Here is a 13975-nt window from a genome sequence, read left to right on the forward strand (position 1 = left end):
TGGGAATCTTATTGTAAAAACGTGTTTTTACAATAAGATTCCCATTGACATTCAGAATTTGCCTTTCAACTGTTTTAAGACAGTAGTTAAACAAAAACTTTACAAAAAAGGTTATTATAAAGTTAGTGATTATTTAGAAGATATGAATGCATGGGATTAACTGTCTGAGAACTGATATTAGGCAGCTAAATTACTCAATTGTATACCAATATTTTATGTTTTATGTTTATTTTTATTTTTTTAAAGAACGTCTAGGGCCCTGTGCCGAGGTTTTTCTTGCAGCTTCTTTTCCCCGGCTATACAGGTTGTGAGAAGCTGCAGTAGTTTTAGGCGGATGAGACGTTCGTTATGTAAAATTGACGATTCAAAGTGTAACTATGTTACCTACTGAATAAAGATATTTTTGAATTTGAATTTGAATTTGAACTTACCAAACAAAGGACTGTCGCACAAAGTGATTTCGACAATGTCCCCATGGGGAATCGAAGCCGGATCTCCAGATCGTGAGCCCAACGATCTAACGAATGAGTGCATGAGTGATGACGCGGAGGAATAAAACAGCATCTCGCTCCTATGCAACCCGTTTGACGTGTGCTGTCAACTTAATTCTGTCGGGTTATTGGCCAATATAAAATTTTGGGAGTTTTTTAAGTAAGTATGTGGAAAAAAATTACGTATGCCTGTCGATTACCCGTCTCTTTCCTTTTCGGCGGATAAGAAAATGACAGGTATAGCTTAAAATAAACTTAGATGATATACTGGAAGGAGTACACTATTTACTTTTATTGAAATGCTATAAATAAATGAATACACTATATTAATGTTTACAAACTTATACCAGGTACCTACAAAGAAACCTATTTTAATATACTTTTACTGATAGTAATTATGTTTTATACCCCATAACCGTGTTATTTCAAGTATTAAGAACTCCACATATAGCTTTCAGAACTAACAATGCTTACATACAAATTACAGCCCGCTCCACCGCCAACCCCTGTTGAACTTATCACAGCAAAACTTACGAGTCGCGCGTTAGTTATATTTGATATGTAGAAATGTGTAGGCGTTTATACCATAATGCTTGCATTTTCTTTCGGCTAAAATGTTGAAATTATCAAAGGAATAAGTATCAGAGAAATTAAATTAGTTAATAAATACATCACCGGAATAAATTATATTAAATAGTTAAAGGTTTAGTTAATCAAGGAGAGGCCTTTGCCGAACAGTAGGGTCAAGTACGCTAGAATAGATAAGGTAAGAAATGGTTAAGGTTGGGTTAAAAATAATTATCGCTTACATTTATTTTGTAGTATTTTTCTAATAACCATCTTTACTACTGATCGCTGAATGATGCAGCGGACATTACTCTGACGCCTGACGTAACGCATAAAGCAACCGACAAAAAGTCATTGCTATAAAAATCTAAACAGGGGCTTTATTCAAGTTGCAAACGATTATGGTCACAGTGTTAAAAACGTATGCAATTGACATAAGTTGATAATTATATAACTCTTATCATTTGTATTTTGGCTAAGGACCCTGGTGTTTAAAATTTCAAACCAATTCGACTCCATGTCTCGGATTAAAACTCGTCACTTCGGCCAACAATCACCGACCAACACCTCCCATTGATTGCCGCTACATAATGCATAGACAACCCCCTCTACCCTTTCACCCCCTATAGCCTCAAATTATCTTTACCGCCATTATATTAAGAGCCGTACAAAGCTCTACAGTGTTCCGTTAATCTTTATTGTAGGTATAGAGGTGAGGGGTCTCGTTACATTGGTGTTGGCATGCATGTTGATAATCCTCAATCGATTTTAATAATGATATGGTTGTCTAGGTATGTGGGCGTATTACTGTCGGTGTAGGGCTCTAGGTTTTTAATGTTTACCGAAAACATGACAAACTTTTTTAAAGGTGAACTTTTATGTGACTATCACCAGTTGATTTAGACCCCGCCGGCGTGGTCGATGTTTTCCCGTATTCAGCGCTTATAGCTATCGACCCGCTAGAGTCGATTAATTCTTTCAAATATTCTTCCTCTCAGACGACACCCTGAGGCGTGGTTCGCGACCAACTGGGCACCCTCAAGCCTGTTGTCTTAAATTTTGTACCGTGTGAGAGCCTTCAGCGCTCCTCATTTGTACGGCCAAGTAGTTAATGCCATTTGTAGCATATCTACAATAAAATACGTCAAAAAGAATTGGAAGTATTATTAACTTACAAAATAAAAACAACATATCTAACCCGATTCGCGCCCATTATTCCTAATGGGGTGGTCAAAACTACAATCACTCAGATGACCAACCTTTAATACGAAGTCCTTATAATACAACAATAAAATCTAATATAAATTGTTTATTATAAAAGGACGTCACACACAAAAAAAAGACAAGGTTCTCTAATTTTACTCATAAAATTGTATGTAATAATTTACCATGGCATACTGTTACTGTCTTGCCCTATTATTAGTTACGCATAGTATTAATTTGTCATAACTTTTTAAGCATAATTTTGAAACTCATAACTACTATAAGCATAATAATTAATGTCAATAATGAATTATATAAGCATAATTATTATAAGCATAAAAACTATACTCCGAATAAGAAAAGTTTTGGCACAACTTTGAACAATTTCGAAACTTACTTTTTCCTTGGCTGCATTTGGTTCATGATTGTGACTTTTTATATTTTTTAACACTATTTCATGCCGTTGGTCATCATTCAGTATACTTTTCGTGTGTAACATAAACATGCTTGCGGCGTAGAGGTGGCCCAGGGGCCACCCCCGCCGCAACCTAACCTACTGTTATGCCTTGTAAAAATTATGACAAAACTATCATTCTAAAAAAAGAATTATTGGCTATATAAGATTGGCTATATAAGCCACATGCGAGCACATGAACGTCGGAGTTGAAGCAGTCGCCGTTGCCGAAATCGGCTGGATCGCATCACATGGATACCTATTTATATGCGAATTAAATTTATACCAACAAATATTAGTCCAAAAATAAGTTATACCTAACAAACCAGTATTCCTAGATGTTATTATGGGAAAGTACTATTATGCTAAAAACGTTATGCAAAAAGAATTATGATAATTAAAATTATGACAAAAATATTTATGCATTGTAAGAGAATCCTGTTCCATAGATATAAATACTTAAATAGAATTTTAAAAATTTCAACCGTATGCACTGCAGAAATAAGCCCATGGCCAAACATAAAAAGGACAAAATAGCAAGACTAGCTGACATCATGCCCAAGAATCCTTTTAGGCGTATGACCCGAATTGCAATCCATTCAGTAGGTAAGTAGGTATACGGTCGAATTCGATTTGTTTCCGATTAACGCAGCGAAGCTCTCAAATAGGACACAGTTAGGGTAGAATACTTCGGCCTCTTGGATTTGGGTCTTATACATGTGGTACAGTCATGAGCAATATAATGTACCCACTTTAGGACTCTGTCGCACTAACATATTTGACATTTAGTGAGACATACAGTTCAATTTGTCAAAAAAGATAATATGACATGGGATCAAAGTGTATACATATTAATGCTCGTGACCGTACGTAAACAGGTAGACATTTATAATTTATTGCGTTTCTTACACACAAAGAAATTGAAGACATAAACAATTTACTTTGTTGTCCTCTTCAACATGACGGGGTCTCTATTCATAGTGAGCTTAAGGCTGCTTTTACAGACAAAAGATAAAAACACAAGATAAAAATTTTGAAAAAACCCACGACGGGAAACATTTCATCGAAAAAGAATAAAATAACTCAAAACCCCCGACTTAAGCCAATTATTATGTAACGAAATATTGCCTGTTTCATAAAAAAAAACAAACTATTAAGTAGGTATTGTAAATTACAACTGCCTCCGTTGTCTAGTGGTTAGAGCGTTAGGCTCACGATCTGGAGGTCCGGGTTCGATTCCCGATGGGGACATTGTCGAAATCACTTTGTGAGACTGTCCTTTGTTTGGTAAGGACTTTTCAGGTTTGAATCACCTGATTGTCCGAAAAAGTAGGATGATTCCGTGCTTCGGAGGGCACGTTAAGCCGTTGGTCCCGGCTATTAGCCGTAAAAAAGCACCTCCACCAACTCGCATTGGAGCAGCGTGGTGGAGTATGCGCCATACCCCCTCCGGGTGATTGAGGGGAGGCCTGTGCCCAGCAGTGGGACGTGTATAGGTTGTTTATATTATGTTATGTATGTAAATTACAACGACAATTTGGTTCATTTCCTAATTAATATAAAACTGCAAAACATTTCTAACCCTGCACTCAGCAAAGTACATCGAATTGTTGTTGTAATTTATAATTGTTTACGAATTCTTCTGATAGGAATCACACATGCGCGTATGAAATTAAAAGCTCTGTTAAAAGCGACATCTAGCGATGTTTTACAATACTATTCTTTATCGAACGTCTCAGTCAGAACTGCGTACTCATCGAAGTAAAGGTTCTATTGAGGGAACGCTCGTACTGTTCAATAGATGGCGCTACTCGTATCAAAAAGCAAGTTAAGTAATCTATCAACCCTCCTGTAAAAGAAGTGGTGAATAAAAATATAAGTTTAAAAACTAGAATGTATGAAAGAAGAAAATATTTCTGTATTTACATGCGCTTTATAATTATTATTTGTTAGTTTTAATGAGGTCCAAGTACAGGTCTTTAAAGATTTCATATTGAAATATTTTCTATACAGTTTTAATCCATAATTTTATTATAATAATACAATTTGTCGCATAATCAGAAACATACGTAACTTCGTGATGTCCAACTAGGAGTTTTAGTGTTCTGAATCTGACCTGGTCCGAACGAACCCATTACACTAGCGGCATTGCCCCGCTGCACAGCCACTGACAGGCGTTGGACCAGGTAAGACGCAGACCTAGGGTCACCCCCTTTGACTTTGAGTCTCCGGCCGATCTCCCTGATCAATTCCCTCGCCTCGTTACCCCAAGGACCTGCAGTCTCAAAAGCCACGGGCACAAACACGTATGCAGTTTTCTGTATTTCTTTTTTGAATACATCGTGATGTTTAGGAGATAGCCGTGGTCGTATGCCAATCTGTCTTAAGAGGTTACTTACACGGCTATTTACTAAACATCACTATTCGGAAGAATTTCAGATAATTATTTTCTTGTTTCAGCCTCCATGGTCTAGTGGTTAGAGCGTTAGGCTCACGATCTTAGAGGTCCGACTTCGATTCCCGATGGGGACATTGTCGAAATCACTTTGTGAGATTGTCCTTTATTTGGTAAGGATTTTTCAGAATCACCTGATTGTCCGTAAAAGTAAGATGATTCCGTGCTTTGGCGGGCACGTTAAGGCGTTGGTCCCGGCTATTAGCCGTAAAAACACTTCTACCAATCCGCATTGGAGCAGCGTGGTGGAGTATGCTCCATACCCCCCTCCGGTTGATCGAGGGGAGGCCTGTGCCCAGCAGTGGGACGTATATAGGCTGTTTATGTATGTATTTTCTTGTTTAATTGGGTTGTCACATAGCCTATAACAACCGGATAGTGAAGACGTTTTTAGTGATACCTCATTTGTTAAATTCTGATCTTGGGTGGTTTAGAAGTTACGTACGCACTACCTCTTTGGTTCTCGAAAATATAGAAGTGACAAAAACGTATAGAATTTCTGTATAAACTGATACTCTATTGTATATTTATGACCGACCGGCGAGACATCAACTCTACTTTTACTGCCATTAACCCAGATAAAGTTTTTCTAGTGACGTGAATACAATTATTGAGGAATTGTAGATGTTTAACGACGACATAAAATACACTTATGAGTATGATTAAATTTTTGTTGAAATTTCATATAGAAAAGGCAGCCCCCGACGGATATTCCTCGGTTATGTATTATGGTAAAATTATTATCGCTACATTTAAGTATATCTTCGAGAAACAGACACGTTAGGAAAAAACTGTAAACATCCATATTCATTGTTTAGGTACATAAGTATATCTATTACTGATTTCTCGAGATATCAACTCTTTTTTAGAAAGTATTTTTAAGTCTATTATGATATTTCGTTACATAATAATTGGGTTAAATCGGGGGTTTTGAGTTATTTTATGCTTTGTCGAAGAGATTTTTACCGTCGTGGGATTTTTTTACACTTTTTCAATGAGAGACTTTCTATGCTACGTTCTTCAAAAACAATATAGATAGCGCTGTAAAGATTTTCCTTTGTTTAACCTTCTAATTTCATGGATAACATTGTTTTGAGTATAAATGATGACCCTTTTTTATACATTATTATGCTGATCAAAATAAATAGAAGCAATGTAAGTAGCAACATATTATGCACAATGTGATCTAAATATCAAGCAACAGTTATTTTTTATTATATGTATATGCTTCTGCTATTACATTGTATTTTTGAGTAATTATGTACCCGAGTAATAAGAAAATAAGTAAAAATTATCACGTTTAATCTCGACAACGCCATCTATATTATTTTTGGGGAACGTAGCCTGGTAAACGTAGTGGGTATTTTAAAAAAAATTGTAATGAGTATTTAGAAAGAAAGAAAAAAAGAAAATATTTATTTCCATATTGGACGCCACATTTACAAACTTTTACATTTACAAACTTTTATCTGTAAAGTAGTATCTAATCTGCGTCATAGTGTCCTAAGTAACACATCCCGAACAAGTCTTCATACAAAGAACCTCGTTTTACACAGACACTAAAACATTGACGTTATAGTACACGCGCATCTGAGTGTGTGACGTCTGATGCCATACGATTGAAGACTAAAGTAAGACCGAGGGGGGTGAGGTAAATCTAGCTCAGCTGCTGGTGGGGAGCGGAGACTTGCCGTTCTGTACGTGGTATTATTCCTTCATTCCTTGTGCAATATGGCGCAGGCTGGTGATGAGGCGAGTACACGAGTTCAAGCAACAGCGCACGGCAGACCTCGACGATAAACGTGATGACTTGAAGACCCGTCCCCCTGCCGCTTTTCATAAAAATTACCAAAACGGTATGCTCACGTGCCATCACTGTGCGCGGGAGTTCACTGTAAAGATAGGCTACAATAAGCCACCTTCGGGCGCATCAGCGTCGTGCCGACTAGGAATCGAAGTGGTCACCATGGCCGAAATCGGTCGGATATCACCATCATCATCATTATCCCTTATTCTATGCTAATGAGATAAGATCCCCCCCCTACATACACCTTATAAAACATGAAAACGCGCTTCTTATGTATAAATAAAAGAGTAACCTACCTACTCTTTATTTCTAAAACTTTACGCGACCATTTTGTGTCATCTTTACCTGCTAGATAAAAACAAACAAATAAGTGTGCGTCATATAAAAATCATGTGTTTATTGGAAACTCCCGATAAACTTTGTATGATATTGTTTAAGAAATAGCTTATTTTGGCCAGGTCGGACCACGCGTTTCATAAAAGGAAATCTTAGGGCGCTGAGTTTGGATCGCAAACAAAAGTTGAACGACCGATTAACTTCCGAGGTAGATGGCCTTTTAATGACCCGGTGGAAAATGAATAATAAATTTAGGCTCACAATTATATTCCCAATTGGGGTAGTCAGAAGCAACAAAAAACATATCGTCATCTAACTATAACTACGTCTCACCACAATCACCCTAGTTTGGTTTAGGACATTACAGACTAATCACCTGATTATGCGAAAGTAAGATGATCCGTGCTTCGGAAGGTACGTTATGCCATTTGTCCCGGTTATTTATTACTTACTCAGGTGTCAACTGCTTAAGTTTTGTTGGTTACAGCGCCACGATGGTGTCCTAGTGAAATAAAAAATTACATAACATAAACAATAACATAACATAAATAATTTTATTTTTTTATTTTTTTTTTTATAAACACTAAACAGCCCATACACGTCCCACTGCTGGGCACAGGCCTCCCCTCAATCAACCAGAGGGGATACGGAGCGCACTCCACGCTGCTCCACTGCGCGTTGGTGGTGGAGATAAAAAAATAATGTTTTATTTTTTATTTATATATACGTCCACAACAACACCAGACACCCCAGTCGTATTTCCTCCAACTCCGTTAATAAAACCAAATCTGCGTGTGATCATTTCCCAATCGGAGTGTTTACAGTTACAAGTTACAAGTTGTTTTCTAAGACGATGAATAATACAAAGTTTCTTTTATGGTTATTTAGATCGGGGTATAACGGAATCCGCCCAGGCGTCGATACCTAACTTTCGAAGTTAATCTTTTGAAAGTTTTGTTCAGTTAAGAGCCACGCTCTTGTCGGTGCAGCATTTCCGTGCTACTTTTTTAGGGAAAAATAAGGCAGTGGTTTCCCTCTTGCCTTCCGCCCCGCAGTACTCTGTAAGTATGGCGCCCAGAGTAGTCTATTACAAAGCCGTACTAGGACTCCTGTCCTCCGCCTCTGAATAGTACTGACAGTTACTGCTGCCCTCTGCTCTCGGTTATAGGTATTTGATTTAAAAACACATCTCCTTGTTGTTTCGATGGCATTCACATACACACCCTCTTAGACACATATACACCCACACAGACACATCCTACACACGCAAACACACAAAATTTGTTTAACTAGCTTAAGCATTATTAATTTTTAATAGATTACGAATAAGCTCATTGTTATTAAGAGGTTTTTTGTATGGTACTACAGTTATCTTCTTCTTATCGTGTGGGTTGTGAGGTGGAATACCAACCTCAACAACGCTGGTGTCAGGGTTATTATTGAGCCGCCAAAGGCCCCTGACGTACTCATGTAACGAGTACACACTTACATCAGTAAGTAGTAGCCAAGACGAACGGCTTAACATGCCTTCCGCAGCATGGAACAACATTTTCGGACAATCAGGTGATCAGCATGAATGTTCGGGGTCTGTTTAAAGAATTCCAGGTCGGCCTTGTCAGCTTAAATTGTTGCTGTAGTGCCCTTTTGTAGTTTCCTCTACTTTTAAGACCTCTGTAAAAACATCAGGAATGCAATAAATATCTTATCTTAGCTTATGTTAAAACACATAACACTCTTTGTTACTCAGTTTCGCTTCGCCGTAGACGGATAAAAACCAGGTCAAAAGTCCTATCTAGTAAATCGTATGACGTTGCTTCTTTTTCTATCATGTTTATTGTGAGGTAGATTAAACCTCATCAACCCTGGTGTCAGGGTTATTACTGGGCCGCCAAAGGCCCCTGACGTACTCATGTAACGAGTACACACTTACATCAGTAAGTAGTAGCGAAGACCAACGGCTTAACGTGCCTTCCGCAGCATGGAACAACATTTTCGGACAATCAGGTGATCAGCATGTAATGGCCAACCTGTGTTCGGGGTCTGTTTAAAGATTTCCAGGTCGGCCTTGTCAGCTTATAATCTGGAAAGTTCTCCGAAAGGGGAAAAACTTTGATGTGCTAGTATCTCATCAGCATCTCCCTAGCATTATCTCGTTTTTCACAGGGTCCCCTTACCTAACCTGAATCAGATTGGCAGTCGCTTCAATAAAATACAAGGGGGGTTTGCTAAGTTGCAAACGATTACGTCAATCGACTGTAGATTTTCTCTTTGTGAGTTTTCCTAAGCACGGGTGCTATAAAAACAAAAATCATATGCTTAAATATGTCGCAGGAGTACCCACCAAACAGAGGAAATATAACGGAAATTACATTCTATATGAAACGTTTCCAAGTGAATTTGTAAAGACATCTCCAATAGGCCTCCTTCAGAACAAGAAACTTGGTTAAAGAGCATATTATTACAAATATAAATGTCTGAAAACTGTGTATAATCTAGGTAGGTAGTCGTCAACAACGAAATGTCACGTAAGCAGATGGTCCCGGTTACTACTTACTGATGTAAGTACGTAGTCGTTACATGAGCCATGGCTTTGGTGGCTCACTAATAACCCTGACACCAGGGTTGATGAGGTTTAATCTACCTCACAATAAACATGATAGAAAAAGAAGCAACGTCATACGATTTACTAGATAGGACTTTTGACCTGGTTTTTATCCAGGTCATTATCCATATATCAAAACTGAGTAACAAAGAGTGTTATGTGTTTTAACATAAGCTAATATATTTATTGCATTCCTGATGTTTTTACAGAGGTCTTAAAAGTAGAGGAAACTACAAAAGGGCACTACAGCAACAATTTAAAATTATACACAATGAAAACAGAAACCCAAGAATAAAAATAATAAAGATTAAGTTAAAAAGTGGCGACCACGTGTCGGACGACGCTCAGTGGGTAGGCCCGCTACAAGTTGGACCGACGATCTGGTGAAGGTCGCGGGAAGCCGCTGGATGCGGGCAGCGCAGGACCGATCGTCGTGGAGATCCTTGGGGGAGGCCTATGCCCAGCAGTGGGCGTCATACGGCTGATGATGAAGTTAAAAAAAACGTTTGAACGATATGAATGTTCTCTTCTAAAGTCTCCTAATCTGCCACAAGATTTTGTTTACCATGGCATATAACCAGGGCTATTATCTCTTATATCATTCTTAGGAAAAGTTTCGGAGTAATGTTTTCTAATTTCATTCTTTTTAGAGCGCGATTTTTCCGTAGTCAAGTTTTAGTTTTCAAAATTAATATATTATTTTATATTATGGCTCCTCTAGACCTCAAAAGTGTCTGCAAGTTGTCTTCTGATTACTTGTGGCTCTGCTCACCCTATTGGGGATTACGGGCGTGTATTTATACATGTTATGTATGCACGTATGTATATTTTCTAACCTTTATTTTTTTGACGTGAATTATTGTAGATTTGCCGCAGAATGCATTAACTACTTGGCCGGACAAATGGGGAGCGCTGAGGGCTTTCACCCGGTACAAAATTGAAGACAACAGGCCTGAGGGTACCCAGTTGGGCGTGAACCTCGGGTCGGGGCGTCGTCTGAGAGGAAGAATATTTGAAAGAATTGACAGCGATAAGCGCTGAATGAAAGAAATCGCTGAGAAAGTCGGTATTGGGGTTAATATTTTTTTATTATACATATATTATTATTATTTGTTTTATTGTGTACAAATAAATAAATAAATTAATAAATAAATAATATTATTTTCTAAGCAAAAGTCAGAACAACAAACAAAAACCTTAGCGTCACGTTGTCACTGACGTAATTCATTTAACGCGGCTTTTGTCAAGTTATAACAACATTTGGCGACCAATTGACGAGCCCATATACGTCTCTACTATTTGGGCCCCCAATTTGGGACCCCCACATAAGGCCTTTGCCTTTTTAAGCACTAGTTCTAATTGCCGTAACTAATTCACAACTAAAGTGTTACTTGGTTTATGTAAGGTGTCGTGATTTTCATGACACAGTTCGCACGGAATGTTTTCAATGACAGTTTTTAAATTGTTTATTTTGCATACTTATTTATTAACTAACGGCCTCTGTGGTCCACTGGTTCTGCGTTGTGCTCACGATCCGGAGGTCCTGGGTTCGATTCCCGGTGGGAGCATATAACAAAAATCACTTTGTGATCCCTAGTTTGGTTAGGACATTACATGCTGATCACCTGATTGTCCAAAAAGTAAGATGATCCGTGCTTCGGACGCCACATTAAGCCGTTGGTCCCGGTTACTACTTACTGATGTAAGTAAGTAGACCGGGACCAACGGCTTAACGTGTCTTCCGAAGCAAGGAGGAGCTCGAGATGAAAACTCTTTTTGTGGTCACCCATCCTATGACCGGCCTTTGTGAAAGTTGCTTAACTTCAACAATCGCAGACCGAGCGCGTTTACCGCTGCGCCACCGAGCTCCTCAATTAAATGTATAATGTGTATAATGCTTCAGAAGGCACGTTAAGCCGTTGGTCCCGGTTACTACTTACTGATGTGAGCGGTAGGTAATTCACCTCACAACCCACACGATAGTAGTAGAAGTGTCTCAGAATCACACTGCAATACTAGACGTGCCATACCTTTTCTGACAGTGGATCGATGAATGAGATGTACTTAAACAAACCAAAAGACCACGTGTGTCTCCTTAAACAGCTACGAGTCCAGACGGGCCATAATTTTGGCTTCGATCCATAGTTATTCACGCTGAAGAAGGTTTTATTAGCATCTCAAACGAGTGTTGGTGACATACAGATACAGTCATGAGCAATATAATGGACTCTGTCGCACTAACATATTTGACATTTAGTGAGACTTGCAGTTCAATTTGTAAAAAAAGTTAATGTGACATGGTACCAAAGTTGACCGTACATATCTACAGCCAAGTATCACACTGCTTGTCGATTGAATGTTTAAGTATGTTTATTCACTTGTCTTATAACTGAAACTAACCGTATTAGTTCTATGCCGAACTGTGAATATATTTTTTTTGATATTTATTTATTTATTAAATCTTAATACCTAATATACATAAACAGCCTATATACGTCCCAGTGCTGGGCACAGGCTTCCCCTCAATCAACCGGAGGGGGCACGGAGCATACCCCACCACGCTACTCCACTACGGGTTGGTGGTGATTTTACGGCTTTTAGCTGGGAGCAACGGCTTAACGTGCCCTCCGAAGCACGGATCATCTTATTGTCGGTCAATCAAGTGATCAGCTGTAATATCCTAACCAAACTATGGACAAAGTGATGTTTGTGATATGTCCCCACCGGGATTCGAACCCGGGGCCTCCGAATAGTGAGACCAATGCTCAACCACGGGACCACAGAGGCCGTTGCCAACCGCTTGTAGCTTAAACAATGTTTTTTTTTATTATTACTACTATAACATAGTTTGTAAGTTTCTTTTTGTAACTAACAAGTGGGCCTATGTTGCCTAATTATTTTTTTCTGTAGCCTAATTAATGTCCCACTGCTGGGCAAAGACCTCCCCCTTCTCTTTCCAATCCTCCCTGTCCCTGCCTGCCTAATTATGGTAAAATAAATATAAATGTCATATGTAAGTGTTTAATGAGTTTAAGAATGTTTATTTACTCATTTGTACTGTGTACTCTGTGCCTTGCCACTTTTTTTTTGCCATGCCACGTATAGTCACCACTTACACCTTGCGTGGTTGGCCCTGAGCCGAGGTCCGCGCCCAATAGGGCACCCTCAAGCCCGTTGTCTTAAATTTTGTACCGGGTGGGAGCCCTTAGTGCTCCCCATTTTTCAGCCTAAATAGTTAATGCCACATGAGGCAAAAATACAACAAATCACGCCAATAAGAGCTTAGAACTCTCATTCAACCATAAGCATCAGCATAAGGAATAACGGCAACTCTCCGCTCCCCACCAGCGGCTAAACTTGGTTTACCTCACCCCTCCTCGGTCTTCCTTTAGCGTTCAATCGTATGGCGTCAGATGTCACACACACAGATGCGCGTGTACGATAACGTCAATGTGTCTTCTTTTTCGTCGTTCCCTCACTGGTGAGGATCGCGACCACAGGTTATGGTTTTCCACTCGGTACGGCTATATGCTGCGTGGACCGTTCTCTGTATGCTGCCGCCCACCGTCTTCTTCAGGATGTCAGACCACCTCGTAGGTGCCCTTCCTCGCGCACGTTTACCATCAATTTGCCACGTTTGACGTCAATGTGTAGTGCCTGTGTAAAACGAGGTGTTTTGTATGAAGTGTCCTGGTGATTTAACTAAGAATCAATCGTGAATGAAGCCAAGTCCCATGCAGTCTGCAAGGCTCAGTCATCATCAATGAATGAGATATAAACACAGTGGGACCACGTGCATCTCCTTACAAGCCCCCGCCGAGCCATAGTTTTGGATCCAATCCATAAAATAAGGGACCAATGACTTAACCCCGCTACTACTGCACATATTTAGCCGAGTAGAGACCCTGTCAGTTATAGGTATCTTGGATAAGTCTCGCGCGGGACCTGTCATTTTTATCGGGAAAAAAAATATGTGCGGTGATCAGAGAACACTGCGTTATCTCCAATAATTATGTAGTTTTGCCTGTAAAGTTTACCGGGAGTTTAAAAAAATGGTGAT

This window comes from Pectinophora gossypiella, chromosome 12 (genome assembly GCF_024362695.1).
Source record: "Pectinophora gossypiella chromosome 12, ilPecGoss1.1, whole genome shotgun sequence".
NCBI lineage: Eukaryota > Metazoa > Arthropoda > Insecta > Lepidoptera > Gelechiidae > Pectinophora > Pectinophora gossypiella.